The following is a 12,911-nucleotide window of genomic DNA, read 5'->3' as shown; positions in this document are numbered from 1 at the left end:
ATTGTCACAGGGAGAAGGGAATAAAATGTCACAGGAAGAGGGAATAAAACGTCACAGGGAGAGGGAATGAAATGTCATAGTGAGAAGGGAATAAAATGTCACAGGGAGAAGGAAATAAAATATCACAGGGAAGAGGAATAAAATGTCACAGGGAGAGGGAATAAAAAATCAAAGGGAGTGGGAATAAAATGTCACAGGGAGAAGGGAATAAAAAGTCACAGGAAGAGGGAATAAAATGTCACAGGGAGAAGGGAATAAAATGTCACAGGGCGAGAGAATAAAATGTCAGAGGGAGAAGGAATAAAATGTCACAGGGAGAAGGGAATAAAATGTCACAGGGAGAAGGGAATAAAATGTAACAGGGAGAGGGAATGAAATGTCACAGGGAGAAGGGAATAAAATGTCACAGGGAGAAGGGAATAAAATGTAACAGGGAGAAGGAATAAAATGTCACAGGGAGAAGGAATAAAATGTCACAGGGAGAAGGGAATAAAATGTCACAGGGAGAAGGGAATAAAATGTCACAGGGAGAAGGGAATAAAATGTCACAGGGCGAGAGAATAAAATGTCAGAGGGAGAAGGAATAAAATGTCACAGGGAGAAGGGAATAAAATGTCACAGTGAGAAGGGAATAAAATGTAACAGGAAGAGGGAATAAAATGTCACAGGGAGAAGGGAATAAAATGTCACAGGGCGAGAGAATAAAATGTCACAGTGAGAGGGAATGAAATGTCATAGGGAGAATGAAATAAAATATTACAGGGAGATGGAATAAAATTTCACAGGGAGAGGGAATAAAAAATCACAGGGAGAGGGAATAAAATGTCACAGGGAGTGGGAATAAAATGTCACGGGGAGAGGGAATGAAATGACACAGGGAGAAGGGAATAAAATATCCCAAGGAGAGGGAATAAGATGTCACAGGGGGAGGGAATGAAATGTCACAGGTAGAAGGGAAAGAAATGTCACAGGAAGAGGGAATGAATTGTCACAGGGAGAAGGGAATAAAATGTCACAGGAAGAGGGAATAAAACGTCACAGGGAGAGGGAATGAAATGTCACAGTGAGAAGGGAATAAAATGTCACTAGGAGATGGGAATAAAATGTCAAAGGGAGTGGGAATAAAATGTCATAGGGAGAAGGAAATAAAATATCACAGGGAGAAGGAATAAAATTTCACAGCGAGAGGGAATAAAAAATCACAGCGAGAGGGAATAAAATGTCACAGGGAGAAGGGAATAAAAAGTCACAGGAAGAGGGAATAATATTTAACAGCGAGAGGGAATAAAATGTCACGGGGATAGAGAATGAAATGTCAAAGGGGGAGGGAATGAAATGTCACAGGGAGAGGGCATGAAATGTCACAGGGAGAAGGGAATAAAATGTCACAGGGAGAAGTGAATAAAATGTCACAGGGAGAAGGGAATAAACTGTCACAGGGAGAGGGAATAAAATGTGACATGGAGAGGGAATAAAATGTCACAGGGAGAAGGGAATAAAATGTCACTAGGAGATGGGAATAAAATGTCAAAGGGAGTGGGAATAAAATGTCACAGGGAGAAGGAAATAAAATATCACAGGGAGAAGGAATAAAATTTCACAGGGAGAGGGAATAAAAAATCACAGCGAGAGGGAATAAAATGTCACAGGGAGAAGGGAATAAAAAGTCACAGGAAGAGGGAATAATATTTAACAGCGAGAGGGAATAAAATGTCACGGGGATAGAGAATGAAATGTCAAAGGGGGAGGGAATGAACTGTCACAGGGAGAGGGAATGAAATGTCACAGGGAGAGGGAATGAAATGTCACAGGGAGAAGGGAATAAAATGTCACAGGGAGAGGGAATGAAATGTCACAGGGAGAAGGAAATAAAATGTCACAGGGAGAAGTGAATAAAATGTCACAGGGAGAATGAAATAAAATATTACAGGGAGATGGAATAAAATTTCACAGGGAGAGGGAATAAAAAATCACAGGGAGTGGGAATAAAATGTCACGGGGAGAGGGAATGAAACAACACAGGGAGAAGGGAATAAAATATCCCAAGGAGAGGGAATAAGATGTCACAGGGGGAGGGAATGAAAAGTCACAGGTAGAAGGGAAAGAAATGTCACAGGAAGAGGGAATAAAACGTCACAGGGTGAGGGAATGAAATGTCACAGTGAGAAGGGAATAAAATGTCACTAGGAGATGGGAATAAAATGTCAAAGGGAGTGGGAATAAAATGTCACAGGGAGAAGGAAATAAAATATCACAGGGAGAAGGAATAAAATTTCACAGGGAGAGGGAATAAAAAATCACAGCGAGAGGGAATAAAATGTCACAGGGAGAAGGGAATAAAAAGTCACAGGAAGAGGGAATAATATTTAACAGCGAGAGGGAATAAAATGTCACGGTGATAGAGAATGAAATGTCAAAGGGGGAGGGAATGAAATGTCACATGGAGAGGGAATGAAATGTCACAGGGAGAAGGGAATGAAATGTCACAGGGAGTGGGAATAAAATGTCACAGGGAGAAGGGAATAAAAAGTCACAGGAAGAAGCAATAAAATTTCACAGGGAGAGGGAATAAATTGTCACGGGGAGAAGGGAATAAACTGTCACAGGGAGAGGGAATAAAATGTCACAGGGAGAAGGGAATAAACTGTCACAGGGAGAGGGAATAAAATGTCACAGGGAGAAGGGAATAAAATGTTACAGGAAGAGGGAATAAAATATCACAGGGAGAAGGGAATAAAATATCACAGGGAGAAGGAATAAAATTTCACAGGGAGAGGGAATAAAAAATCACAGCGAGAGGGAATAAAATGTCACAGGGAGAAGGGAATAAAAAGTCACAGGAAGAGGGAATAATATTTAACAGCGAGAGGGAATAAAATGTCACGGGGATAGAGAATGAAATGTCAAAGGGGGAGGGAATGAAATGTCACAGGGAGAGGGAATGAAATGTCACAGGGTGAGGGAATGAAATGTCACGGGGATAGAGAATGAAATGTCAAAGGGGGAGTGAATGAAATGTCACAGGGAGAGGGAATGAAGTGTCACAGGGAGAAGGGAATAAAATGTCACAGGGAGAAGGGAATAAAATGTCACAGGGAGAAGGGAATAAACTGTCACAGGGAGACGGAATAAAATGTCACAGGGAGAGGGAATAAAATGTCACAGGGAGAAGGGAAAAAAATGTCACAGGGAGAGGGAATAAAATGTCACAGGGAGAAGGGAAAGAAATGTCATAGGAGGAGGGAATGAATTGTCACAGGGAGAAGGGAATAAAATGTCACAGGAAGAGGGAATAAAACGTCACAGGGAGAGGGAATGAAATGTCACAGTGAGAAGGGAATAAAATGTCACAGGGAGAAGGAAATCAAATATCACAGGGAAGAGGAATAAAATGTCACAGGGAGAGGGAATAAAAAATCAAAGGGAGTGGGAATAAAATGTCACAGGGAGAAGGGAATAAAAAGTCACAGGAAGAGGGAATAAAATGTCACAGGGAGAAGGGAATAAAATGTCACAGGGCGAGAGAATAAAATGTCAGAGGGAGAAGGAATAAAATGTCACAGGGAGAAGGGAATAAAATGTCACAGGGAGAAGGGAATAAAATGTAACAGGGAGAGGGAATGAAATGTCACATGGAGAAGGGAATAAAATGTCACAGGGAGAAGGGAATAAAATGTAACAGGGAGAAGGAATAAAATGTCACAGGGAGAAGGGAATAAAATGTCACAGGGAGAAGGGAATAAAATGTCACAGGGAGAAGGGAATAAAATGTCACAGGGAGAAGGGAATAAAATGTCACAGGGCGAGAGAATAAAATGTCACAGGGAGAAGGAATAAAATGTCACAGGGAGAAGGGAATAAAATGTCACAGTGAGAAGGGAATAAAATGTAACAGGAAGAGGGAATAAAATGTCACAGGGAGAAGGGAATAAAATGTCACAGGGCGAGAGAATAAAATGTCACAGGGAGAGGGAATGAAATGTCACAGGGAGAATGAAATAAAATATTACAGGGAGATGGAATAAAATTTCACAGGGAGAGGGAATAAAAAATCACAGGGAGAGGGAATAAAATGTCACAGGGAGTGGGAATAAAATGTCACGGGGAGAGGGAATGAAATGACACAGGGAGAAGGGAATAAAATATCCCAAGGAGAGGGAATAAGATGTCACAGGGGGAGGGAATGAAATGTCACAGGTAGAAGGGAAAGAAATGTCACAGGAAGAGGGAATGAATTGTCACAGGGAGAAGGGAATAAAATGTCACAGGAAGAGGGAATAAAACGTCACAGGGAGAGGGAATGAAATGTCACTAGGAGATGGGAATAAAATGTCAAAGGGAGTGGGAATAAAATGTCATAGGGAGAAGGAAATAAAATATCACAGCGAGAAGGAATAAAATTTCACAGCGAGAGGGAATAAAAAATCACAGCGAGAGGGAATAAAATGTCACAGGGAGAAGGGAATAAAAAGTCACAGGAAGAGGGAATAAAATTTCACAGCGAGAGGGAATAAAAAATCACAGCGAGAGGGAATAAAATGTCACAGGGAGAAGGGAATAAAAAGTCACAGGAAGAGGGAATAATATTTAACAGCGAGAGGGAATAAAATGTCACGGGGTTAGAGAATGAAATGTCAAAGGGGGAGGGAATGAAATGTCACAGGGAGAGGCCATGAAATGTCACAGGGAGAAGGGAATAAAATGTCACAGGGAGAAGTGAATAAAATGTCACAGGGAGAAGGGAATAAACTGTCACAGGGAGAGGGAATAAAATGTCACATGGAGAGGGAATAAAATGTCACAGGGAGAAGGGAATAAAATGTCACTAGGAGATGGGAATAAAATGTCAAAGGGAGTGGGAATAAAATGTCACAGGGAGAAGGAAATAAAATATCACAGGGAGAAGGAATAAAATTTCACAGGGAGAGGGAATAAAAAATCACAGCGAGAGGGAATAAAATGTCACAGGGAGAAGGGAATAAAAAGTCACAGGAAGAGGGAATAATATTTAACAGCGAGAGGGAATAAAATGTCACGGGGATAGAGAATGAAATGTCAAAGGGGGAGGGAATGAACTGTCACAGGGAGAGGGAATGAAATGTCACAGGGAGAGGGAATGAAATGTCACAGGGAGAAGGGAATAAAATGTCACAGGGAGAGGGAATGAAATGTCACAGGGAGAAGGAAATAAAATGTCACAGGGAGAAGTGAATAAAATGTCACAGGGAGAATGAAATAAAATATTACAGGGAGATGGAATAAAATTTCACAGGGAGAGGGAATAAAAAATCACAGGGAGTGGGAATAAAATGTCACGGGGAGAGGGAATGAAACAACACAGGGAGAAGGGAATAAAATATCCCAAGGAGAGGGAATAAGATGTCACAGGGGGAGGGAATGAAAAGTCACAGGTAGAAGGGAAAGAAATGTCACAGGAAGAGGGAATAAAACGTCACAGGGTGAGGGAATGAAATGTCACAGTGAGAAGGGAATAAAATGTCACTAGGAGATGGGAATAAAATGTCAAAGGGAGTGGGAATAAAATGTCACAGGGAGAAGGAAATAAAATATCACAGGGAGAAGGAATAAAATTTCACAGGGAGAGGGAATAAAAAATCACAGCGAGAGGGAATAAAATGTCACAGGGAGAAGGGAATAAAAAGTCACAGGAAGAGGGAATAATATTTAACAGCGAGAGGGAATAAAATGTCACGGTGATAGAGAATGAAATGTCAAAGGGGGAGGGAATGAAATGTCACAGGGAGAGGGAATGAAATGTCACAGGGAGAAGGGAATAAAATGTCACAGGGAGAGGGAATAAAAAAATCAAAGGGAGTGGGAATAAAATGTCACAGGGAGAAGGGAATAAAAAGTCACAGGAAGAAGCAATAAAATTTCACAGGGAGAGGGAATAAATTGTCACGGGGAGAGGGAATAAAATGTCACAGGGAGAAGGGAATAAACTGTCACAGGGAGAGGGAATAAAATGTCACAGGGAGAAGGGAATAAACTGTCACAGGGAGAGGGAATAAAATGTCACAGGGAGAAGGGAATAAAATATCACAGGGAGAAGGAATAAAATTTCACAGCGAGAGAGAATAAAAAATCACAGCGAGAGGGAATAAAATGTCACAGGGAGAAGGGAATAAAAAGTCACAGGAAGAGGGAATAATATTTAACAGCGAGAGGGAATAAAATGTCACGGGGATAGAGAATGAAATGTCAAAGGGGGAGGGAATGAAATGTCACAGGGAGAGGGCATGAAATGTCACAGGGAGAAGGGAATAAAATGTCACAGGGAGAAGGGAATAAAATGTCACAGGGAGAAGGGAATAAACTGTCACAGGTAGAGGGAATAAAATGTCACAGGGAGAGGGAATAAAATGTCACAGGGAGAAGGGAATAAAATGTCACAGGGAGAGGGAATAAAATGTCACGGAGAAGGGAATAAAATGTTACAGGAAGAGGGAATAAAATGTCACAGGGAGAAGGGAATAAAATGTCACAGGGCGAGAGAATAAAATGTCACAGGGAGAAGGAATAAAATGTCACAGGGAGAAGGGAATAAAATGTCACAGGGAGAAGGGAATAAAATGTCACAGGGAGATGGGAATAAAATGTCAAAGGGAGTGGGAATAAAATGTCACAGGGAGAAGGAAATAAAATATCACAGGGAAAAGGAATAAAATTTCACAGGGAGAGGGAATAAAAAATCACAGCGAGAGGGAATAAAATGTCACAGGGAGAAGGGAATAAAAAGTCACAGGAAGAGGGAATAATATTTAACAGCGAGAGGGAATAAAATGTCACGGGGATAGAGAATGAAATGTCAAAGGGGGAGGGAATGAAATGTCACAGGGAGAGGGAATGAAATGTCACAGGGTGAGGGAATGAAATGTCACGGGGATAGAGAATGAAATGTCAAAGGGGGAGTGAATGAAATGTCACAGGGAGAGGGAATGAAATGTCACAGGGAGAAGTGAATAAAATGTCACAGGGAGAAGGGAATAAAATGTCACAGGGAGAAGGGAATAAACTGTCACAGGGAGACGGAATAAAATGTCACAGGGAGAGGGAATAAAATGTCACAGGGAGAAGGGAAAAAAATGTCACAGGGAGAGGGAATAAAATGTCACAGGGAGAAGGGAAAGAAATGTCAAAGGAAGAGGGAATAAAACGTCACAGGGAGAGGGAATGAAATGTCACAGTGAGAAGGGAATAAAATGTCACAGGGAGAAGGAAATAAAATATCACAGGGAAGAGGAATAAAATGTCACAGGGAGAGGGATTAAAAAATCAAAGGGAGTGGGAATAAAATGTCACAGGGAGAAGGGAATAAAAAGTCACAGGAAGAGGGAATAAAATGTCACAGGGAGAGGGAATAAAATGTCACAGGGAGAAGGGAATAAAATGTCAAAGGAAGAGGGAATAAAACGTCACAGGGAGAGGGAATGAAATGTCACAGTGAGAAGGGAATAAAATGTCACAGGGAGAAGGAAATAAAATATCACAGGGAAGAGGAATAAAATGTCACAGGGAGAGGGAATAAAAAATCAAAGGGAGTGGGAATAAAATGTCACAGGGAGAAGGGAATAAAAAGTCACAGGAAGAGGGAATAAAATGTCACAGGGAGAAGGGAATAAAATGTCACAGGGCGAGAGAATAAAATGTCAGAGGGAGAAGGAATAAAATGTCACAGGGAGAAGGGAATAAAATGTCACAGGGAGAAGGGAATAAAATGTAACAGGGAGAGGGAATGAAATGTCACAGGGAGAAGGAATAAAATGTCACAGGGAGAAGGGAATAAAATGTCACAGGGAGAAGGGAATAAAATGTCACAGGGAGAAGGGAATAAAATGTCACAGGGAGAAGGGAATAAAATGTCACAGGGCGAGAGAATAAAATGTCACAGGGAGAAGGAATAAAATGTCACAGGGAGAAGGGAATAAAATGTCACAGTGAGAAGGGAATAAAATGTAACAGGAAGAGGGAATAAAATGTCACAGGGAGAAGGGAATAAAATGTCACAGGGCGAGAGAATAAAATGTCACAGGGAGAGGGAATGAAATGTCACAGGGAGAATGAAATAAAATATTACAGGGAGATGGAATAAAATTTCACAGGGAGAGGGAATAAAAAATCACAGGGAGAGGGAATAAAATGTCACAGGGAGTGGGAATAAAATGTCACGGGGAGAGGGAATGAAATGACACAGGGAGAAGGGAATAAAATATCCCAAGGAGAGGGAATAAGATGTCACAGGGGGAGGGAATGAAATGTCACAGGTAGAAGGGAAAGAAATGTCACAGGAAGAGGGAATGAATTGTCACAGGGAGAAGGGAATAAAATGTCACAGAAAGAGGGAATAAAACGTCACAGGGAGAGGGAATGAAATGTCACAGTGAGAAGGGAATAAAATGTCACTAGGAGATGGGAATAAAATGTCAAAGGGAGTGGGAATAAAATGTCACAGGGAGAAGGAAATAAAATATCACAGGGAGAAGGAATAAAATTTCACAGGGAGAGGGAATAAAAAATCACAGCGAGAGGGAATAAAATGTCACAGGGAGAAGGGAATAAAAAGTCACAGGAAGAGGGTATAATATTTAACAGCGAGAGGGAATAAAATGTCACGGGGATAGAGAATGAAATGTCAAAGGGGGAGGGAATGAAATGTCACAGGGAGAGGGCATGAAATGTCACAGGGAGAAGGGAATAAAATGTCACAGGGAGAAGGGAATAAAATGTCACAGGGAGAAGGGAATAAACTGTCACAGGTAGAGGGAATAAAATGTCACAGGGAGAGGGAATAAAATGTCATAGTGAGAAGGGAATAAAATGTCACAGGGAGAAGGAAATAAAATATCACAGGGAAGAGGAATAAAATGTCACAGGGAGAGGGAATAAAAAATCAAAGGGAGTGGGAATAAAATGTCACAGGGAGAAGGGAATAAAAAGTCACAGGAAGAGGGAATAAAATGTCACAGGGAGAAGGGAATAAAATGTCACAGGGCGAGAGAATAAAATGTCAGAGGGAGAAGGAATAAAATGTCACAGGGAGAAGGGAATAAAATGTCACAGGGAGAAGGGAATAAAATGTAACAGGGAGAGGGAATGAAATGTCACAGGGAGAAGGGAATAAAATGTCACAGGGAGAAGGGAATAAAATGTAACAGGGAGAAGGAATAAAATGTCACAGGGAGAAGGAATAAAATGTCACAGGGAGAAGGGAATAAAATGTCACAGGGAGAAGGGAATAAAATGTCACAGGGAGAAGGGAATAAAATGTCACAGGGCGAGAGAATAAAATGTCACAGGGAGAAGGAATAAAATGTCACAGGGAGAAGGGAATAAAATGTCACAGTGAGAAGGGAATAAAATGTAACAGGAAGAGGGAATAAAATGTCACAGGGAGAAGGGAATAAAATGTCACAGGGCGAGAGAATAAAATGTCACAGTGAGAGGGAATGAAATGTCATAGGGAGAATGAAATAAAATATTACAGGGAGATGGAATAAAATTTCACAGGGAGAGGGAATAAAAAATCACAGGGAGAGGGAATAAAATGTCACAGGGAGTGGGAATAAAATGTCACGGGGAGAGGGAATGAAATGACACAGGGAGAAGGGAATAAAATATCCCAAGGAGAGGGAATAAGATGTCACAGGGGGAGGGAATGAAATGTCACAGGTAGAAGGGAAAGAAATGTCACAGGAAGAGGGAATGAATTGTCACAGGGAGAAGGGAATAAAATGTCACAGGAAGAGGGAATAAAACGTCACAGGGAGAGGGAATGAAATGTCACAGTGAGAAGGGAATAAAATGTCACTAGGAGATGGGAATAAAATGTCAAAGGGAGTGGGAATAAAATGTCATAGGGAGAAGGAAATAAAATATCACAGGGAGAAGGAATAAAATTTCACAGCGAGAGGGAATAAAAAATCACAGCGAGAGGGAATAAAATGTCACAGGGAGAAGGGAATAAAAAGTCACAGGAAGAGGGAATAATATTTAACAGCGAGAGGGAATAAAATGTCACGGGGATAGAGAATGAAATGTCAAAGGGGGAGGGAATGAAATGTCACAGGGAGAGGGCATGAAATGTCACAGGGAGAAGGGAATAAAATGTCACAGGGAGAAGTGAATAAAATGTCACAGGGAGAAGGGAATAAACTGTCACAGGGAGAGGGAATAAAATGTGACATGGAGAGGGAATAAAATGTCACAGGGAGAAGGGAATAAAATGTCACTAGGAGATGGGAATAAAATGTCAAAGGGAGTGGGAATAAAATGTCACAGGGAGAAGGAAATAAAATATCACAGGGAGAAGGAATAAAATTTCACAGGGAGAGGGAATAAAAAATCACAGCGAGAGGGAATAAAATGTCACAGGGAGAAGGGAATAAAAAGTCACAGGAAGAGGGAATAATATTTAACAGCGAGAGGGAATAAAATGTCACGGGGATAGAGAATGAAATGTCAAAGGGGGAGGGAATGAACTGTCACAGGGAGAGGGAATTAAATGTCACAGGGAGAGGGAATGAAATGTCACAGGGAGAAGGGAATAAAATGTCACAGGGAGAGGGAATGAAATGTCACAGGGAGAAGGAAATAAAATGTCACAGGGAGAAGTGAATAAAATGTCACAGGGAGAATGAAATAAAATATTACAGGGAGATGGAATAAAATTTCACAGGGAGAGGGAATAAAAAATCACAGGGAGTGGGAATAAAATGTCACGGGGAGAGGGAATGAAACAACACAGGGAGAAGGGAATAAAATATCCCAAGGAGAGGGAATAAGATGTCACAGGGGGAGGGAATGAAAAGTCACAGGTAGAAGGGAAAGAAATGTCACAGGAAGAGGGAATAAAACGTCACAGGGTGAGGGAATGAAATGTCACAGTGAGAAGGGAATAAAATGTCACTAGGAGATGGGAATAAAATGTCAAAGGGAGTGGGAATAAAATGTCACAGGGAGAAGGAAATAAAATATCACAGGGAGAAGGAATAAAATTTCACAGGGAGAGGGAATAAAAAATCACAGCGAGAGGGAATAAAATGTCACAGGGAGAAGGGAATAAAAAGTCACAGGAAGAGGGAATAATATTTAACAGCGAGAGGGAATAAAATGTCACGGTGATAGAGAATGAAATGTCAAAGGGGGAGGGAATGCAATGTCACAGGGAGAGGGAATGAAATGTCACAGGGAGAAGGGAATGAAATGTCACAGGGAGTGGGAATAAAATGTCACAGGGAGAAGGGAATAAAAAGTCACAGGAAGAAGCAATAAAATTTCACAGGGAGAGGGAATAAATTGTCACGGGGAGAGGGAATAAAATGTCACAGGGAGAAGGGAATAAACTGTCACAGGGAGAGGGAATAAAATGTCACAGGGAGAAGGGAATAAAATGTTACAGGAAGAGGGAATAAAATATCACAGGGAGAAGGGAATAAAATATCACAGGGAGAAGGAATAAAATTTCACAGGGAGAGGGAATAAAAAATCACAGCGAGAGGGAATAAAATGTCACAGGGAGAAGGGAATAAAAAGTCACAGGAAGAGGGAATAATATTTAACAGCGAGAGGGAATAAAATGTCACGGGGATAGAGAATGAAATGTCAAAGGGGGAGGGAATGAAATGTCACAGGGAGAGGGAATGAAATGTCACAGGGTGAGGGAATGAAATGTCACGGGGATAGAGAATGAAATGTCAAAGGGGGAGTGAATGAAATGTCACAGGGAGAGGGAATGAAGTGTCACAGGGAGAAGGGAATAAAATGTCACAGGGAGAAGGGAATAAAATGTCACAGGGAGAAGGGAATAAACTGTCACAGGGAGACGGAATAAAATGTCACAGGGAGAGGGAATAAAATGTCACAGGGAGAAGGGAAAAAAATGTCACAGGGAGAGGGAATAAAATGTCACAGGGAGAAGGGAAAGAAATGTCATAGGAGGAGGGAATGAATTGTCACAGGGAGAAGGGAATAAAATGTCACAGGAAGAGGGAATAAAATGTCACAGGGAGAGGGAATGAAATGTCACAGTGAGAAGGGAATAAAATGTCACAGGGAGAAGGAAATCAAATATCACAGGGAAGAGGAATAAAATGTCACAGGGAGAGGGAATAAAAAATCAAAGGGAGTGGGAATAAAATGTCACAGGGAGAAGGGAATAAAAAGTCACAGGAAGAGGGAATAAAATGTCACAGGGAGAAGGGAATAAAATGTCACAGGGCGAGAGAATAAAATGTCAGAGGGAGAAGGAATAAAATGTCACAGGGAGAAGGGAATAAAATGTCACAGGGAGAAGGGAATAAAATGTAACAGGGAGAGGGAATGAAATGTCACAGGGAGAAGGGAATAAAATGTCACAGGGAGAAGGAATAAAATGTCACAGGGAGAAGGGAATAAAATGTCACAGGGAGAAGGGAATAAAATGTAACAGGGAGAGGGAATGAAATGTCACAGGGAGAAGGGAATAAAATGTAACAGGGAGAAGGAATAAAATGTCACAGGGAGAAGGGAATAAAATGTCACAGGGAGAAGGGAATAAAATGTCACAGGGAGAAGGGAATAAAATGTCACAGGGAGAAGGGAATAAAATGTCACAGGGCGAGAGAATAAAATGTCACAGGGAGAAGGAATAAAATGTCACAGGGAGAAGGGAATAAAATGTCACAGTGAGAAGGGAATAAAATGTAACAGGAAGAGGGAATAAAATGTCACAGGGAGAAGGGAATAAAATGTCACAGGGCGAGAGAATAAAATGTCACAGGGAGAGGGAATGAAATGTCACAGGGAGAATGAAATAAAATATTACAGGGAGATGGAATAAAATTTCACAGGGAGAGGGAATAAAAAATCACAGGGAGAGGGAATAAAATGTCACAGGGAGTGGGAATAAAATG

The sequence above is a fragment of the Narcine bancroftii genome, chromosome 2 (assembly GCF_036971445.1).
Source record: "Narcine bancroftii isolate sNarBan1 chromosome 2, sNarBan1.hap1, whole genome shotgun sequence".
In the NCBI taxonomy this organism is placed as follows: domain Eukaryota; kingdom Metazoa; phylum Chordata; class Chondrichthyes; order Torpediniformes; family Narcinidae; genus Narcine; species Narcine bancroftii.
This window is presented reverse-complemented; position numbering follows the sequence as displayed.